Below are 15,028 nucleotides of genomic sequence, written 5' to 3'. Positions count from 1 at the left end.
AGGAAAGCTGAAGAAATGTCAGGAAAATCAGGAATTTTCACAAAGGAAGCAATACAAAGAGAACAGGATATTTTCTCATACAAGTACATGGTACAGCAGCGCATATCAGGAATATGGAATGTTGGGGTAGTGAAGACTTAGGCCGCGTACACACGGTCGGACAAAACCGATGAGAATGGACCGAAGTTCAGTTTCATCGGTCCAAACCGACCGTGTGTACGGCCCATCGGTCTTTTGTCCTTCGGACCAAAATGTTAAAACTTGCTTTAAAATTGAACCGATGGACCGCTGACTGATCGGTCCAAACCGATGGTTAGTACACAAAAGCATTGGTTCAAAACCAAGTCGACGCATGCTTGGAAGCATTGAACTTCGTTTTTTTCAGCACGTCGTTGTGTTTTATGTCACCGTGTTCTGACCTGATTTTGAACTGATGGTGTGTACACACATGAGACCATCAGGCCACTTAGCGGTGGACCGATGAAAACGGTCCGTCGGACCATTCTCATCGGATGAACCGGTCGTGTGTACAGGGCCTAAGGCCCAGATTCACAGAGAGCAAAGCGCACATTACGCGGCCGTAGAGTAACCAATGTACGCTACGCCAACGCAGCGCAGAGAGGCAAGCATTGAATTCAGCAAGCCAATGCTCCCAACGCTGCGCCAGCATGGTGTGGGTTTCGAAGGCGTACACTGGGGTAGGTGGAAGTGGTCGTGACCCATGCAAATGAGGCGTGACCCCATGCAAATGATGGGCCGAGCGCCAGACATGTATGTATCATGAACTGCGCATGCGCACACCCCCCGCGCCTGCCCCCCGCGCCTGCTCACAACCACGCCGGCACAACTGCCTAAGCTACGCCGGATCATTGCGTATGCCGTGAACGTAAAGTACGCCCAGCCAGACACACGTCCAATGCATAATACGCCGGCTTGTGTTCCCTGGTGCAGACCTGAGCATGTCTGTTGCTGGGTTGCACCTCCTTTATGGGAAAAAACTTTACGCCGGACGTACAACTTACGCGCATCTCATGTAGCATGTGCCGGGCACACGCAGGTTCGTGAATCGCCATATTTCCCTCATTTACATGTTTGAATGGCTAATCAATGGGAGCGGCACCATGCGCCCAGCCTAAATGTGCGCCCACCCTACGACGGCGTAAGCAAGTTACGTCGGCAGGGTGTAGCCTGTTTTAGGCGCATATCTGTTCGTGGGTCTGACGCACAGATACGATGGCACACATTTGCACTTACGTCGGCGTAACTTGTTATACGTCGGTGTAAGTGCTTTGTGAATCTGGGCCTAAATATATTTTTATTCCTGCTTCTAATGCAGAAAGTAAACTGTACAAAGCCACTATACAATCCCTTTAACAAAGTTACCTATGCAGAGTTATATTTTGTATTGTAGTATTTGTAGTGTTAATTCTGAAAGAGTAATGTGAAATGAAATTCAAACATGTAGGTCATATGTTTATATACTCACAGTGAAAGTCCACCTGTTTTTGCTTCAAGACGAAGAAAGGTCAAAACGGATTGCTTCTAAGTGTGCTGACCAATACTTTAGAAGTGTAACATGATAGCTTCCAAGAGCCTTAATGAAATTTGTATTTCATAGGCATCACCTTTCAAGCTACATCACCCAGGATTTGCATGACGGACTACTTAAGTCAGGGGATTTTACACACAGATGCGCATCTCGGTGTAACTTTGCCTATGACCTTCAGACCCCTCAGCTCATGCAGCAGTCACCTGGGAAATATGTTGACTAAATTTGGCACCTCTTGTATTATTATAAATTGAAGACTCATGACTAGCCCACTACCTTTAAATGATATATTCAATCAACAAATGTACACACATATTTATAAAGGTAAACAACTACAAACTATACAGCTCTGATTCATGTATTCCTAATATATACTGTAGATGTATATTAAAAAAACAGATTTAAAAAAAAAAATCTTAACTTTAAAATGGTAGTAAACTTTGGGGGAAAAAAAATCCTCTCCCTGCAAGGTAAAGGCATAATATGCTAGTATTATACTAGCACAGTATGAAAGACAGTGAAACAAAGCAGCCCATCAACCCATTGTCACCACTCTAAAGGTTTCCATCTTCACCCAGTCTTCCCTCCAGTTCGCTGGCTACGACCACTTGAATGGCCAAAGATGCGTACGGCAGTCACGGTCACGGCATAGAGGTCTGGAGGAACTGCGCGAATATGCTGTTGCTTCAGAACGAAAGTGCTGGTGACATCACTGGCTGCTGCTGCTCACTACAATATCTCCAGGCTGTTTTTTTTTTACATTCAAAATCTTTATTGAGAGATAAAAGATAAAGACAAGTACAGTATTCAGGGCCTGTAACAGATGCAACTGCAATGGGCCCAGTAGAGAATCGTGAAACAGCAGGATTCGATATAACACAACGATTTTTACATTAGTGAGCATGGTATAAGGCACGTTTAGTTCAACCAGCCAATGTGGAAATTAAGATAATTCAACAACTGAACAAAACAAAATCATTAGTCAATGTTATCTATCACAGCTTCATTCTTCAGTAAAACCTTCTAGTCTCACTATAGATAGAAACATTCTGAAGTGATTACCTGCACACTTTCAACAGAGCAAGGCATAGAAAGGAGAAGAAAAAAATAGCACTGTGATATGAAAGGAGGAGGGGGAAGAAAAACAGGAGGGAGACAAAGGAGAAAGGGGAAGAAATTAAGTATGTTGCATTGACAGTGGATCTTAAACCAGCTAAACAATAATGGTCAAGGGCAGGGTGGGCGGGAACTGACCCACTAGTCAGGACCACCAGTGGAGTGTCGGGGCAGAGCATTTTCGTAGTCTCGAGAGTATTTGAAGATAAACCATGACTGCCAGGTCTCATGAAAACTCTCTACTGAACCTCTATCCTGCGCCAGCGTGTCCTCCATCTCACACACCTCAGCCACTCTGTGGAGCCAATCAGGAATGGATGGGACCCTAGAAGAGTTCTAGTACAGGGGGATTAACGACTTAGCCGCATTCAGCAAATGTTTAGTCAAAGATCTCTTGTAGCATGACAGTGAGAAGGACAGGTGCAGCAGGCAACATGCAGCGTTTAGTTCTAGCCTCTTTTCCGTGATCTGTTTGATTATGTCTCTCACCTCCGTCCAGTAGGCGGAAATCATGGGGCAACTCCACCAAATATAAAATAGTGTACCCTTGTCTTTTTGGCATCTCCAGCAAACCTCGGGTCTCTGTGGATCCCACCTGTAAAGCCTGTCTGGAGTGTTGTACCAACGGGTCAGAAGTTTGTAGCTTGTTTCCTGCAATTTAGAACTAATGGAACATTTGTGAGCCATAATACAGGCGTACCTCCAATGCTTCTCTGATATGTCCAATCCCAGATCCTCCGACCACCCCCTCCTGTGTCCACTCCAGGCTGGGTTTTAATCATCTGTTCTTATTTTATATTGCTTCTGTGGTCATAGTTTTTATACTGGCTTCAGCTTCCAAATAATCTGTCATTCACGAAGGGCATCCGAGGGCCAGACACATTTATAATGTAATAATAAGTCATGCTTACTATGAAAGCTTATTAGTGTTTAACCACTTAAAGGGTCACTAAAGGAATTTTAATTTTTTAGCTAAATAGCTTCCTTTACCTTACTGCAGTCCTGGTTTCATGTCCTCATTGTTCGTTTTTGCTCTGATGTTGCTGTAATCCTTCTCTGTTATGAACAGTCTGTTTCCTGATGAAAAAAGTCATGGGAGCTTTCTCTCTGTGGTCACTAATCAAGGAGGTGTGATTACTGTGTGTCTAAAACCCCTCAGCACTAATCAGTTTCGTTTTCCAAACCATCACTGCCCTGTATTGGCTCTTTGTCTCTGTTCATCACAGAAGCATGAAACAGCATGGAAAAACAAAACTGAAACTGTAGGCACATTATATGATTGATTTTTATCTATTTTTAATCATTTTTAAAAGGAATCAGTTAACTATTATGTCTCTATACCCTGTAAAAAGTAATTTCAGCAAAAAAATGAATTTTCCTTTACAACTCCTTTAAGCCCTGGACCATTATGCAGCTAAAGGACCAGGCCCCTTTTTTTGATTCGGCACTGGGTCGATTTAACTGACAATTGCGCGGTCGTGTGACGTGGCTCCCAAACAATATTGACGTCCTTTTTTCCCCACAAATAGAGCTTTCTTTTGGCGGTATTTGATCACCTCTGCGGTTTTAATTTTTTGTGCTATTAACAAAAATAGAGCAACAATTTTGAAAAAAAATGCAATATTTTTTACTTTTTGCTATAATAAATATCGCCCAAAAACATATACATTTTATTTTTTTTCCTCAGTTTAGGCCGATACATATTCTTCTACATATTTTTGGTAAGAAAAACGCAATAAGCGTTTATTAATTGGTTTGCGCAAAAGTTATAGCGTCTACAAAATAGGGTATAGTTCTATGGCATTTTTATTATTATTTATTTTTACTTGTAATGCCAGCGATCAGCCATTTTTATTGTGACTGCGACATTATGGCAGACACATCAGACACTTTTGACACTATTTTGGGGCCATTGTCATTTTTACAGTGTTCGGTGCTATAAAAATGACACTGGCAGTGAAGGGGTTAACCTGTAGGGGGCACTGAAGGGATTAAGTGTTTCCTAGGGAGTGATTACTACTGTGTGGGGGTCGTGGTTTGGCGTGTGACATCACTGATTGTCGTTCCCTATGACAGGGAACAGACGATCAGTGACACTCACACTAGGAAGAAAGGGGAAAGGTTTGTTTACATTTACCTCTCACCGTTCTTCAGCTCTGTGCGGGACACGGGCGGCGATTGGGTCCCGTGGGCGCGGTTACGGAGCTCAGGACTAGGTCGCCAATGACCCACGACTGGGCTCTTAAAGGCGACGTACCTGTACATGCTTGTGCCCAGCCCTGCCCTTCTGCCAACGTATATCGAGGTGAAGGGGTCCTAAAGTGCTTAAAGGGAAAACAGTATTTTTTAGTAGCATAATTGTATGATGGAAACAAAATGAATATTTATTTTGATAAGTATAAATAATGTAAATTAATTGGTTCTTTTTGGCAAATTGTGTAAAGATCCCTGGGAAGCTCTGCTACATTGAGGAAATGTACTAAATTGGAGCACTCAGAATCTGGTGCAGCTGTGCATGGTACCCAATCAGCCTCTAACTTCAGCTTGTCCAATTAAGTGTTGGCAATAAAACCTGGAAGTTAATTCCTTTCTATGCACAGCTGCACCAGATTTTGCATGATCCAGTTTTAGTAAATAAACCCCATTAATTAATTACTTTTTAAAGGGTAAGTTCACCTTGGTACACAGTTTTTCCCTTCTAAATTCCAGCTCCCCTATGCACCAATATAGCATTCATTTACTTTTTTGTCAAAAATATCAAAGCTTTAAATCTACAGTCACTTACTTTTTTTGTCCTAATCCACATTTTCAGACATTTTCATTTGTAATGTTTTTCTTCCTTACAGACTAGAGGTCATGACACAGGAAGGAATTGACCATTTGCACACACCCTGCATCATCCACCCTCCCATTCCCAGTTTTTTTTTTAATGAAATGCAATCAATCAGTGATCACCCTTCTTACTAAATACACAATCAGATTGCATAGTGCATGGCCATCTTGAAACAAGTACATAGGACAGAGTGGACAGAAACACTCAGCTGTCAAGCCCTGTTCACAACTCTGTATAGCGTTTTGCATTTTTTTTTTTTAGCAGAGGGGCGTTTTGGAGCATTTTCACTCATCTTACATAGGGCAGCCCATCCACCTGAATGGGCCGCCCTACACACAGCAATCGCCCCAAAGAAACTTCAGAACTTTTTTTAGAGGGAAGCTTGGTGCATTTTCTTTACTGGAATTTTTGGCATAGCGCATTTCTGAAATGCAGGGAAACGCACAGATGTGAATGGAGCCTCATTGTTCTTGTGTTATCGCACCAATTTAACTTTCAGGCCCCATTCACATCTAGCATAGTGGGAGCACACATTTTGTGTTTTGTTTTTCCTGTGATACGCATAGGGCAGCCTGTTGATTTAATTTGACTGCACTACATGTTGTTAATGGGACATTTTGGCATTTTGTGGGACACATGTTTTTTACTGTGCATTTTGGAGATTTTCCGCCTCATTTTTCACATGCCAAAATGTGTGTTTGCTTCTGTGTTTGCTGTACCATTAACAATTAATGGCACTGAAAGCACAACTAGTAATTTTAGGTGCATGAACATGGTCATACACTATACAATCTGATTGTGTATTTAGTGAGAAGGGGGATCACTGATTGATTGTATTTAATTTAAAAACATGCACCTGGGAGTGGGTGGGTGGATGATGCAGGGTGTGTGCTGGTCAACTCCTTCCTGTGTCATGACTTAAAGTGTGGCCAGGAAGAACGGCATTACAAATGGAAAGTCTGGAAACATGGATTAGAACAAGAAAAGTAAGTGACTGTAGATTTAATGGAAAGCTTTGATATTTTTGCAAAACAAGTATGAATGCTATATTAGTGCATAGGGGAGCTGAAATTCGTACTAAGTGAAAAAAGTGTACTAAGGTGAACTTACCCTTTAAAGTGATGAAACAAACAAACCATCACAAGGGTGTTGAGGTCCCTGCCCTCACCTTTCTCAAAGTGATTTTTATGGCGCTTTGGTAGTGTTTACTACCTTCTGTATAGGCTTCTATAATCACACAAGGAAATCACATCGATACGGAACTGGTGTGCTGCAAACATTTAAAATTTCACCATCTTTGTCCTGATGAAGTGGAGTAACACTATTCGTGAAACGCATTGAAAGATGATGGTATGCAATCTCACCATTGATACCCCTAGCATCGACACTGATGTTATTGTAGCCGACTGGCAGACTGTGCATGTGTTTTTCATAGTTTAATGCTGAATTAACTTGAGTAGGGTGAGCCTTTTGATACTCCAAACTTAGCATGAAATGCTAATGGAGGACACCGCTAACTCTACTGTCTCTTCAGGAGTTCGGGGTGACTAGTAAACTTCAGCTTAGGGGACCCCATTGTGAAGGTAAAACAAGCCAGAAAACTGGAATGAGCTCTCCCAAAAGTTAAAAAGAACAGGGATATCTGGGATCTTTCTGGCTTGTATTCACTGTGCCCTAGATAATTGAATGCTTGCTAGCAGTACCAGCCAGGCTTTGTCCTTAGTGCACCCAGGTCAGATTCCCTGTGGACTTTCTGTGTCTGCTCTTAGGAACTCTGGTCCCTAGCTCTAGCTGGAACTAGGACCTAGGTGGCCTCTTCTAAACTGCAGCTTTTAGTCCTAGAGGGTCACAGATCTAGGCTGGGTCTTCTCCCACAGGACAAGGACACTGCTGTTTCAGGCCCTAGCCTATTTATACATACCGTAACCCCCTACTGACCATTCTTCCTGCCATTGGCTGAGGCTGTAAGAATATGCAAGTGAGAGTCTGCCTCTTCCACCGCTAAAATCTGTAACCTACCAGAAATCATGGGAAGTCAGTCGTGCCTGCAACCAGCAGAACCCAGAAGAACCAAAATGAAACTCCACTCCACTGGCTACAGAGGATCTAGAAAATAAAAACAAAATTTTCCCAAACTGCTAGAGACCTAACTAGGAGGGTGCTACATAAGCATATAAGTTTAAGTGGTTAAGAACTTAAGCTGGCAACAGCTGGACAAAAATGTTGCTGGTTTCGGCAGGGACCAGTTGAGTTTTTATCCATCTATGTTTGTTCCTGGTCGAGGGAAGTCAACCTAATGCTTAACTCCACTCGGACTGCTGGAAAATTTGTGTTCAATCAGCAATTGTAACCAATCAGCTGCAGCACTGATCATTGTATTCTGGTAGCGGAGGAGTCCCACTGTCAGAATACAATAGTGCAGCAGAGTGGATTCTTCTTCACTGACCAGCAGCAAAAGAGAATTTCCTCACAGCTGTAAGCAGGGCACTTCTCTGGCAACAGCAATGTGAAAACTTTACCACAGACCAGCAGTAAGAGGATACAATCCTCAGACAGCATTAAGAAGGAACACGCCACTGACAAGCAGCAAGACACTTCACTGAGAAGCATTAAAAGAGAAGTATGTTTTTTATATTTGTTTTAGATTCATACTTACCTAGGTGGATGCAGCATCAGACCGATGGCTCAGTTCTCACAGATCCCTGAGAGGACAGCTGCTGACTGTCAGTCAGCAGCTCTCCTCTCTGCTTCTCCACGCTCATTGGTATGCTGAGCTGTGGAGGGGCGGGGAATGGCCGTCTCAGCATCTCGCTGAGGTGCTGAGACTGCCATCAGTCAAAGCAGCTGGCGGATCCAGACTTTGGAGGTCGGGATGATGTGCTGCTTTGAGTGATGGCAGTGACGTGGGTCACAGGAGTGCAAAAAAAAATGCACTCCTGTGACCCAGGTGAGAAGTCCAGACTAAAAAGTTCTTTAACCACTTGACCACCGGGCCTATTTTGGCACTTCTCTCCTTCATGTAAAAATCACAATTTTGTTGCTAGAAAATTTATCAGAACCCCCAAACATTCTATATTTGTTTTAGCAGACATCCTAGGAAATAAAATGGCAGTCATTGCAGCTTTTTTTCTTACGCAGTATTTGCGCAATAATTTTTCAAACACCTTTTTTTTCTCCTGCTCTCCAGGATAGAGTCTGAAAGAGTGACTCCTCCCCAGGGCGAGAACTGAGCTCCAGTAGTAATCGGCGTGCGGATCCTAGCAGTAGGACGTACGGCTCCTGGAGCCAGACAGGCAGGGCTTCCACCCCCAGCCTTCAGCCTCTGTTCACCCCGTCACCGCTGTCTGCTCTCCAGCTCTCCACCGCAGACTGACTACCTGGCTTCCCCCAGGCCTACCCTGATGCCCTCTGGCTCCCTCCTTCGTCCCCTCTCCGGGGCAGCCAACAGGTAAGCCTGTTCTCAGGGCCATCTACTGGATTCGCTGGCGGCCGTCCTTTTCAGGATAAGCTGCCGCAGAAGCCCGACTAGTACGGCTCTCCCCTTCTCTTTACCTTCTCTTTACCCCCTATACTAGACCCCCACATCGCCATTCACAACCAAGGAATCCCTCACCACCTCTCCGCCGCAACCTCCAGCCGTTTCCGCGCTTCTCCGGACATCCGCGCCGGCCTGTGGAGAACCGCGGCAGCCGCGATCTAGGAAAGACTGCGGCTTCACCCGCAGCCTAGCGGCACACAGCTTCCCACACCCGGCAATTTCAGCCAAAACAGCCCAGAACCCCACCCCAGAAGGATACCTGCGCTTTCCTGGCACTTTCCTGGCCATCGTTTTTGTCCTTCACAGCAGAACCAATCCACCCAGCAAGTAGCCCCCAGCCTGGATTCCTGCTGCATGATCAGTGACCATCTGCTACACCCAGCAACAAGGGTGCCCCTCATCCCACCCCCCCTTCTCAAAACAAGCAGAACTTGATCCAGGGCCTTGTCCCATCGCCTCTCAAGGGGTCAGGAAGGAATTTTTTTCCCCTGCCGTAGCAGATTGGCTCAGCTCGGCTAGGGTTTTTTTGCCTTCCTCTGGACCAAGCCAGGAGGGAGGATTAAGTCAATCTCCCCTCCATCATCCTAAAACCCCCCCCCCCCCCCCCCCCCCCCCCATGGTGTCTGGCGACCATGGTTAAGCTGCAATATTCCGCTGAAACCATTTGGGGTCTGAGGCGTTTTGCCGCAATACTACCAGCCATCACCAAAAAAGCCCTAAGAATTGAGCGATTATTGAAAATCGATCGACGATCGACTGTCAAGAATTTCAGCCATTTACCCAAGCCTAAGCACATATTATGTGCTTTGATCAACACAAGATCGGTAGTAAAACACCGACTAGAAATCCACGATTTAATTTTACAATACGATTTAGACTGTCTATTTATTACAGAAAGCTGGCTCACAGCCGACTGTAACACCATTCTCGGAGAATTGGTGCCTGAAAACTATCGTATTATAACCGAAAACAGAATAGGGCAAAGAGGAGGAGGCCTGGCAGTGATCCATAAGACTCACCTTGCAATCACTAAACCAGTCCTTCAAAACCCTCTTCCATTTATGGAAACCCTTACTCTGCAACTGCAAACAAATTCCCAGGAGAACGTCCGTATTCTACTCTGCTACAGACCACCTGGCCCAAAATCACAGCTTCTGTCATCATTAACGAAGTTTATCTCCACTTACACCCTTAACAGAAAACACCTTTTGCTGCTCTGGGATTTCAACCTTTGGGCCAACTCCGCACAGGATCCCGTTGCCGACGCCTGCATTGACCACCTGGAAGGATTAGGGCTACAGCAACTAGTATGTGGGCCCACACATGCTTCAGGTCACACACTCGATCTTATTTTCAGACAAGATCTGAAAATAAACGTCTTGGAAAATGAACCGTTGCCATGGACAGATCACCATGCAATTAAACTCATAATCTCCAAAATCCCCCCTTAACAAAAACATCAAAACCAGTGACAACACACTGGACTAGATGTCAGAAGAAGCTCCACTCGGAACTCTTCAAAACCACATTAAGGGAAAAAATAAAAACAATCCAACCACACCAAACGGCCTCAGAAACACTGGATGCCAAAAAAACACAGCCCTATTACAGTCAGCCGACTTAATAGCGCCGAAACATAAAACCTGCATTCGGAAAAACACCTCTAGCTGGTTTAACAACCAGCTATCGTTATTGAAGCAAGAGCGCAGAAGGGCGGAAGCCACCTGGAAAAGAAACGCTTCAGAAGAAAACCTCACTATCTACAAGGCAACAACAAGAAAATACCACAAAGAAATTTTCAAAGCCAAGAGAAATTATTTTTCCAAGGCGATTATCAACAGTGCCCTAAACCGTCCCCGCAAACTCTTCAAGATGGTCATCCAGACCATGAATCCCGTCTGTCTTGAAGCCCCCAACTCAGACACCCAAGAGTTCTGCAATGAATTGTCGGATTACTTCATTAATAAAATTGAGGGAATCCGGGAAGGCATTCAACAAAACAATACCCCCCTCAACCCCCCCCCCCAATTATTCACAGAACACCCACAGAAATTCACCACAATTAGAAAAGTTCACTCTAGAACACATCTCTATCGATGTCACTAAAAATATCATCGGTACTTTGCGAAACAGCACAGCGCCCAATGATATCATTCCCACTAAACTGCTGAAGGGTTGCGCCAACATCATGGCACCTCCCATAACGCAGCTTATAAACCAGTCTTTCAAGGAAGGTATAGTGCCCTCCCAGTTGAAGGAGGGCATAATTCAACCCATCTTGAAGAAACCCACCCTAGACCCCAAGGACCCACTTAACCGCCATCCCATAACAGGCCTAAATGTCCTCTCCAAGGTAATGGAGAAAGTAGTGGTACAACAGCTGCAACAGCATCTAGATACCCATAACCTACTTGATCCATTTCAATCGGGTTTCCGCCCCGGACACGGTACGGAAACAGCATTGCTCAAAATATGGGACGACGCTCTCGAGGCCGCAGACAAAGGAGAATCTTGTCTCCTGGTTCTGCTGGACCTAAGTGCTGCCTTCGACACTGTAGACCACAAACTGTTACTGACTCGGCTAGCTGACGTAGCCAAAGTCACAGAAGGTGATTTACCTTGGTTCTCCTCTTTTTTGGAAAACCGATCACAAACAGTGAAATTGTGACCTTTTACTTCTGAGAAACGCACGGTATCGTACGGAGTCCCTCAAGGATCGCCTCTGTCGCTGGTGCTGTTCAACATCTATCTTCGTCCTCTTTTTTAAATCATTAGCAGCCAAAAACTGCTTTATCACTCATATGCAGACGACACACAACTGTATTTCCGCATTTGCAACAAAAAGGATCACCATCTCAATCTAGAGACATGCCTCTCTTCGATAGAGAACTGGATGACAAATAGTCATCTTAAACTCAACGGAGCGAAAACAGAACTTCTCCTGTTTCACGCCAAGCGTATGAATCAACCTGCAACAATGTGGACACCCCCGCCCATTCTGGGCAAAATCATCGCCCCTAGCGCCAAAGTCAAAAGTCTCGGGGTCATCTTCGACTCCTACATGACAATGGACGCACAAATAGGGTCAGTGGTCAGCGGATCTCACCATCTGCTGCGCCTACTACGCAAACTCACTCCTTTTATTCCAAAAGAAGACATAGCGGCCATGGTGGGAGCGATTGTAAACTCCAGATTGGACTATGCAAATGCCCTTTACCTCGGTCTGCCAAAGTACCAAATCGCCCGTCTGCAAGTCGTTCAAAACACGGCCGCCAGACTAGTGACTGGGAAAAAACCCTGGGAATCAATCTCACCTTCACTGAGTTCCCTTCATTGGTTGCCAGTTAAAGACAGAATTGTTTTTAAAGCACTCTGTCTAACGCATAGATGTATCCATGGGAATGCTCCCCATTATCTATGCGAAAAAATAAAAGCTCACAACTCCAATCGCATTCTGCGATCCACCAACCAAAATCTGCTCCAAATCCCAAAAGCCAATTACAAGTCCAAAGGAGAAAGAAGATTCGCGGTCCAGGGACCCAGACTATGGAACGCTTTACCAACCAGCATTCGGTTGGAGGAAAATCACCTAACGTTCAGGAGAAAGATCAAGACCCATCTCTTTTGATATCAAAGGAGACAAGAACAACAAGCGCCCAGAGGCGATTTGGTTCGCATGTGCCGTGCTATATAAGTTTTTCATTGATTCATTCATTCAATTAAAAAGAACAAAACAGTAAAGTTAGCCCAATTTTTTTGTATAATGTGTTTTTTGTATAATGTGAAAGATGATGTTACGCCGAGTAAATAGATACCTAACGTGTCATGCTTTAAAATTGCGCACACTCATGGAATGGCGCCAAACTTTGGTACTTCAAAATCTCCATAGGCGACGCTTACATTTTTTTTATAGGTTACTATTTTTGAGTTACAGAGGAGGTCTAGTGCTAGGAATGTTGCACACGCTCTAACGCACGCGACGATACCTCATATGTGGGGTTTGAACGGCGTTTACATATGTGGGCGGGACTTGCATGTGTGTTCGCTTCTGCGAGCGAGATACCGCTGATAGGGGCGTTTTAAAAAAAAAATCATTTTATTTTACTTAATTTTTTTATTTTTACACTTTTATTTTTATTTATTTTTTATCACTTTTATTCCTATTACAATGAATGTAAACATCCCTTGTAATAGGAATCAGTGTGACAGGTCGTCTTTATGGAGAGATGTGGGGTCAATAAGACCCCACATCTCTCCTCCAGGATTACAAGAATGAAATCGGTGAAAAAACATTCACTGATCTCACACCGACAGCCGCGATTGCGGCTTTGTTTACTTCCGGGTACCGGGTGTGACGTCATAACTTCGCGCCCGGGCCTCCGACGGTCATAGAGATGACTGGTGACCATCTGGTCACCAGTCACCTCTATGCTTCCCCAGCCAGCGCCGGCCGATTCGCTCTCCGGGCCCCCGATGGCATGGGAGAGCCCGGAGAAGCACCAGATGGTGGCGGGAGGGGGGGATGTCCCCTCCCGCTGCCTATAAGAACGATCAATCGGTGGAACTGCCACTTTGATCATTCTTATTGTGCACAGAATCGCCGGCTGAAGACGGTGATATCTGAATGATGCCTGTAGCTGCAGGCATCATTCAGATATCACCGCACAAACAGAGGACGTATTCAAATTCAAAAACGTAAACAAACACATTACATACAGTATACTGTAATCTTATAGATTACAGTACTGTATGTAACAAATACACACCCCCCTTGTCTCTAGTGGTCTGCCCAGTGTCCTACATGTACTTTTATATAATAAAAACAATTCTTTCTGCCTGCAAACTGTAGATTGTCCATAGCAACCAAAGGTGTCTTTTTATGTCAAAAATGGTTTTAGAGCAGCTAGAAAACAGCGATAATAAATTATAATCACTTGCAGAATTGTGCGATAGCGATTTGTGGGGAAATTCGTCATAAAAAAATAAAAGTAATGACAGCGACAATTCTGCAACTGAGCAAATTTCAGTGATTTTGAGTTGATTACATTATTGAATATTTTTTATTATAATTATATTATTATTTCTTATAATTATTTATAATTATTTATTATATTATAATTTATAATTTTGTTTTAAAAAAAAAAATTCATACCCGGGATGCCTACAAGACTCTTGTTTGGTCAGATTTAAGTGAGTTATTCCTAAGAATTACAGGCCTACAGTACAAATCACCAAATTTCCTTGCAAATAATGGTACCGCTTTCAGCACCTTTTTTCTGAAAGAATCATACCGCCAGGAAGGTTAAGGAAGCAGATACTTAAAACTAGGGATGAGCCAAACACCCCCCCCCCCCCAGCTCAGTTTGCAGCAGAACATGCGAACAGGCAAAACATTTGTTCAAACACGCAAACACTGTTAAAGTCTATGGGACACGAACATGAAAAATCAAAAGTGCTAATTTTAAAGGCTAATATGCAAGTTATTGTCATAAAAAGTATTTGGGGACTGGTGTCCTGCCCCAGGGGACATGTATTAATGCAAAAAAAGTTTTAAAAATGGCAGTTTTTTAGGGAGCAGTGCTTTTAATAATGCTTAAAGTGACACAACAAAAGTGATCTGTGGGGTGCATATAGTATGCCTGTAAAGTAGCGCATGTTTCCCGTGCTTAGAAAAGTCCCTGCACAAAATGACATTTCTAAAGGAAAAAAAGTAATTTAAAACTACTTGCAGCAATACAGAAAAAAGTCATTGAAAAAAACAGCATGGGTTCCCCCTTAGTCCACTACCAGGCCCTTTGGGAACCCCAAACCAAAATAAAAAAAAAGCTTGGGGGTCCCCCCCAAATTCTATATCAGACCCTTCAGGTCTGGTATGGATATTAAGGGGAACCCTGCACCATCTAACAAAAAAATGGCGTGGGGTTCCCCCAAAAAATCCATACCAGACCCTTCAGGTAACCCCAGGCTTTCTCCTTGCATCAGAGAGGGGGCG

Source organism: Rana temporaria, chromosome 1 (assembly GCF_905171775.1).
Source record: "Rana temporaria chromosome 1, aRanTem1.1, whole genome shotgun sequence".
Classification (NCBI taxonomy): Eukaryota; Metazoa; Chordata; class Amphibia; order Anura; family Ranidae; genus Rana; species Rana temporaria.
The sequence above is the reverse complement of the archived record's forward strand: the minus strand, read 5'-3'. Positions refer to the sequence as shown.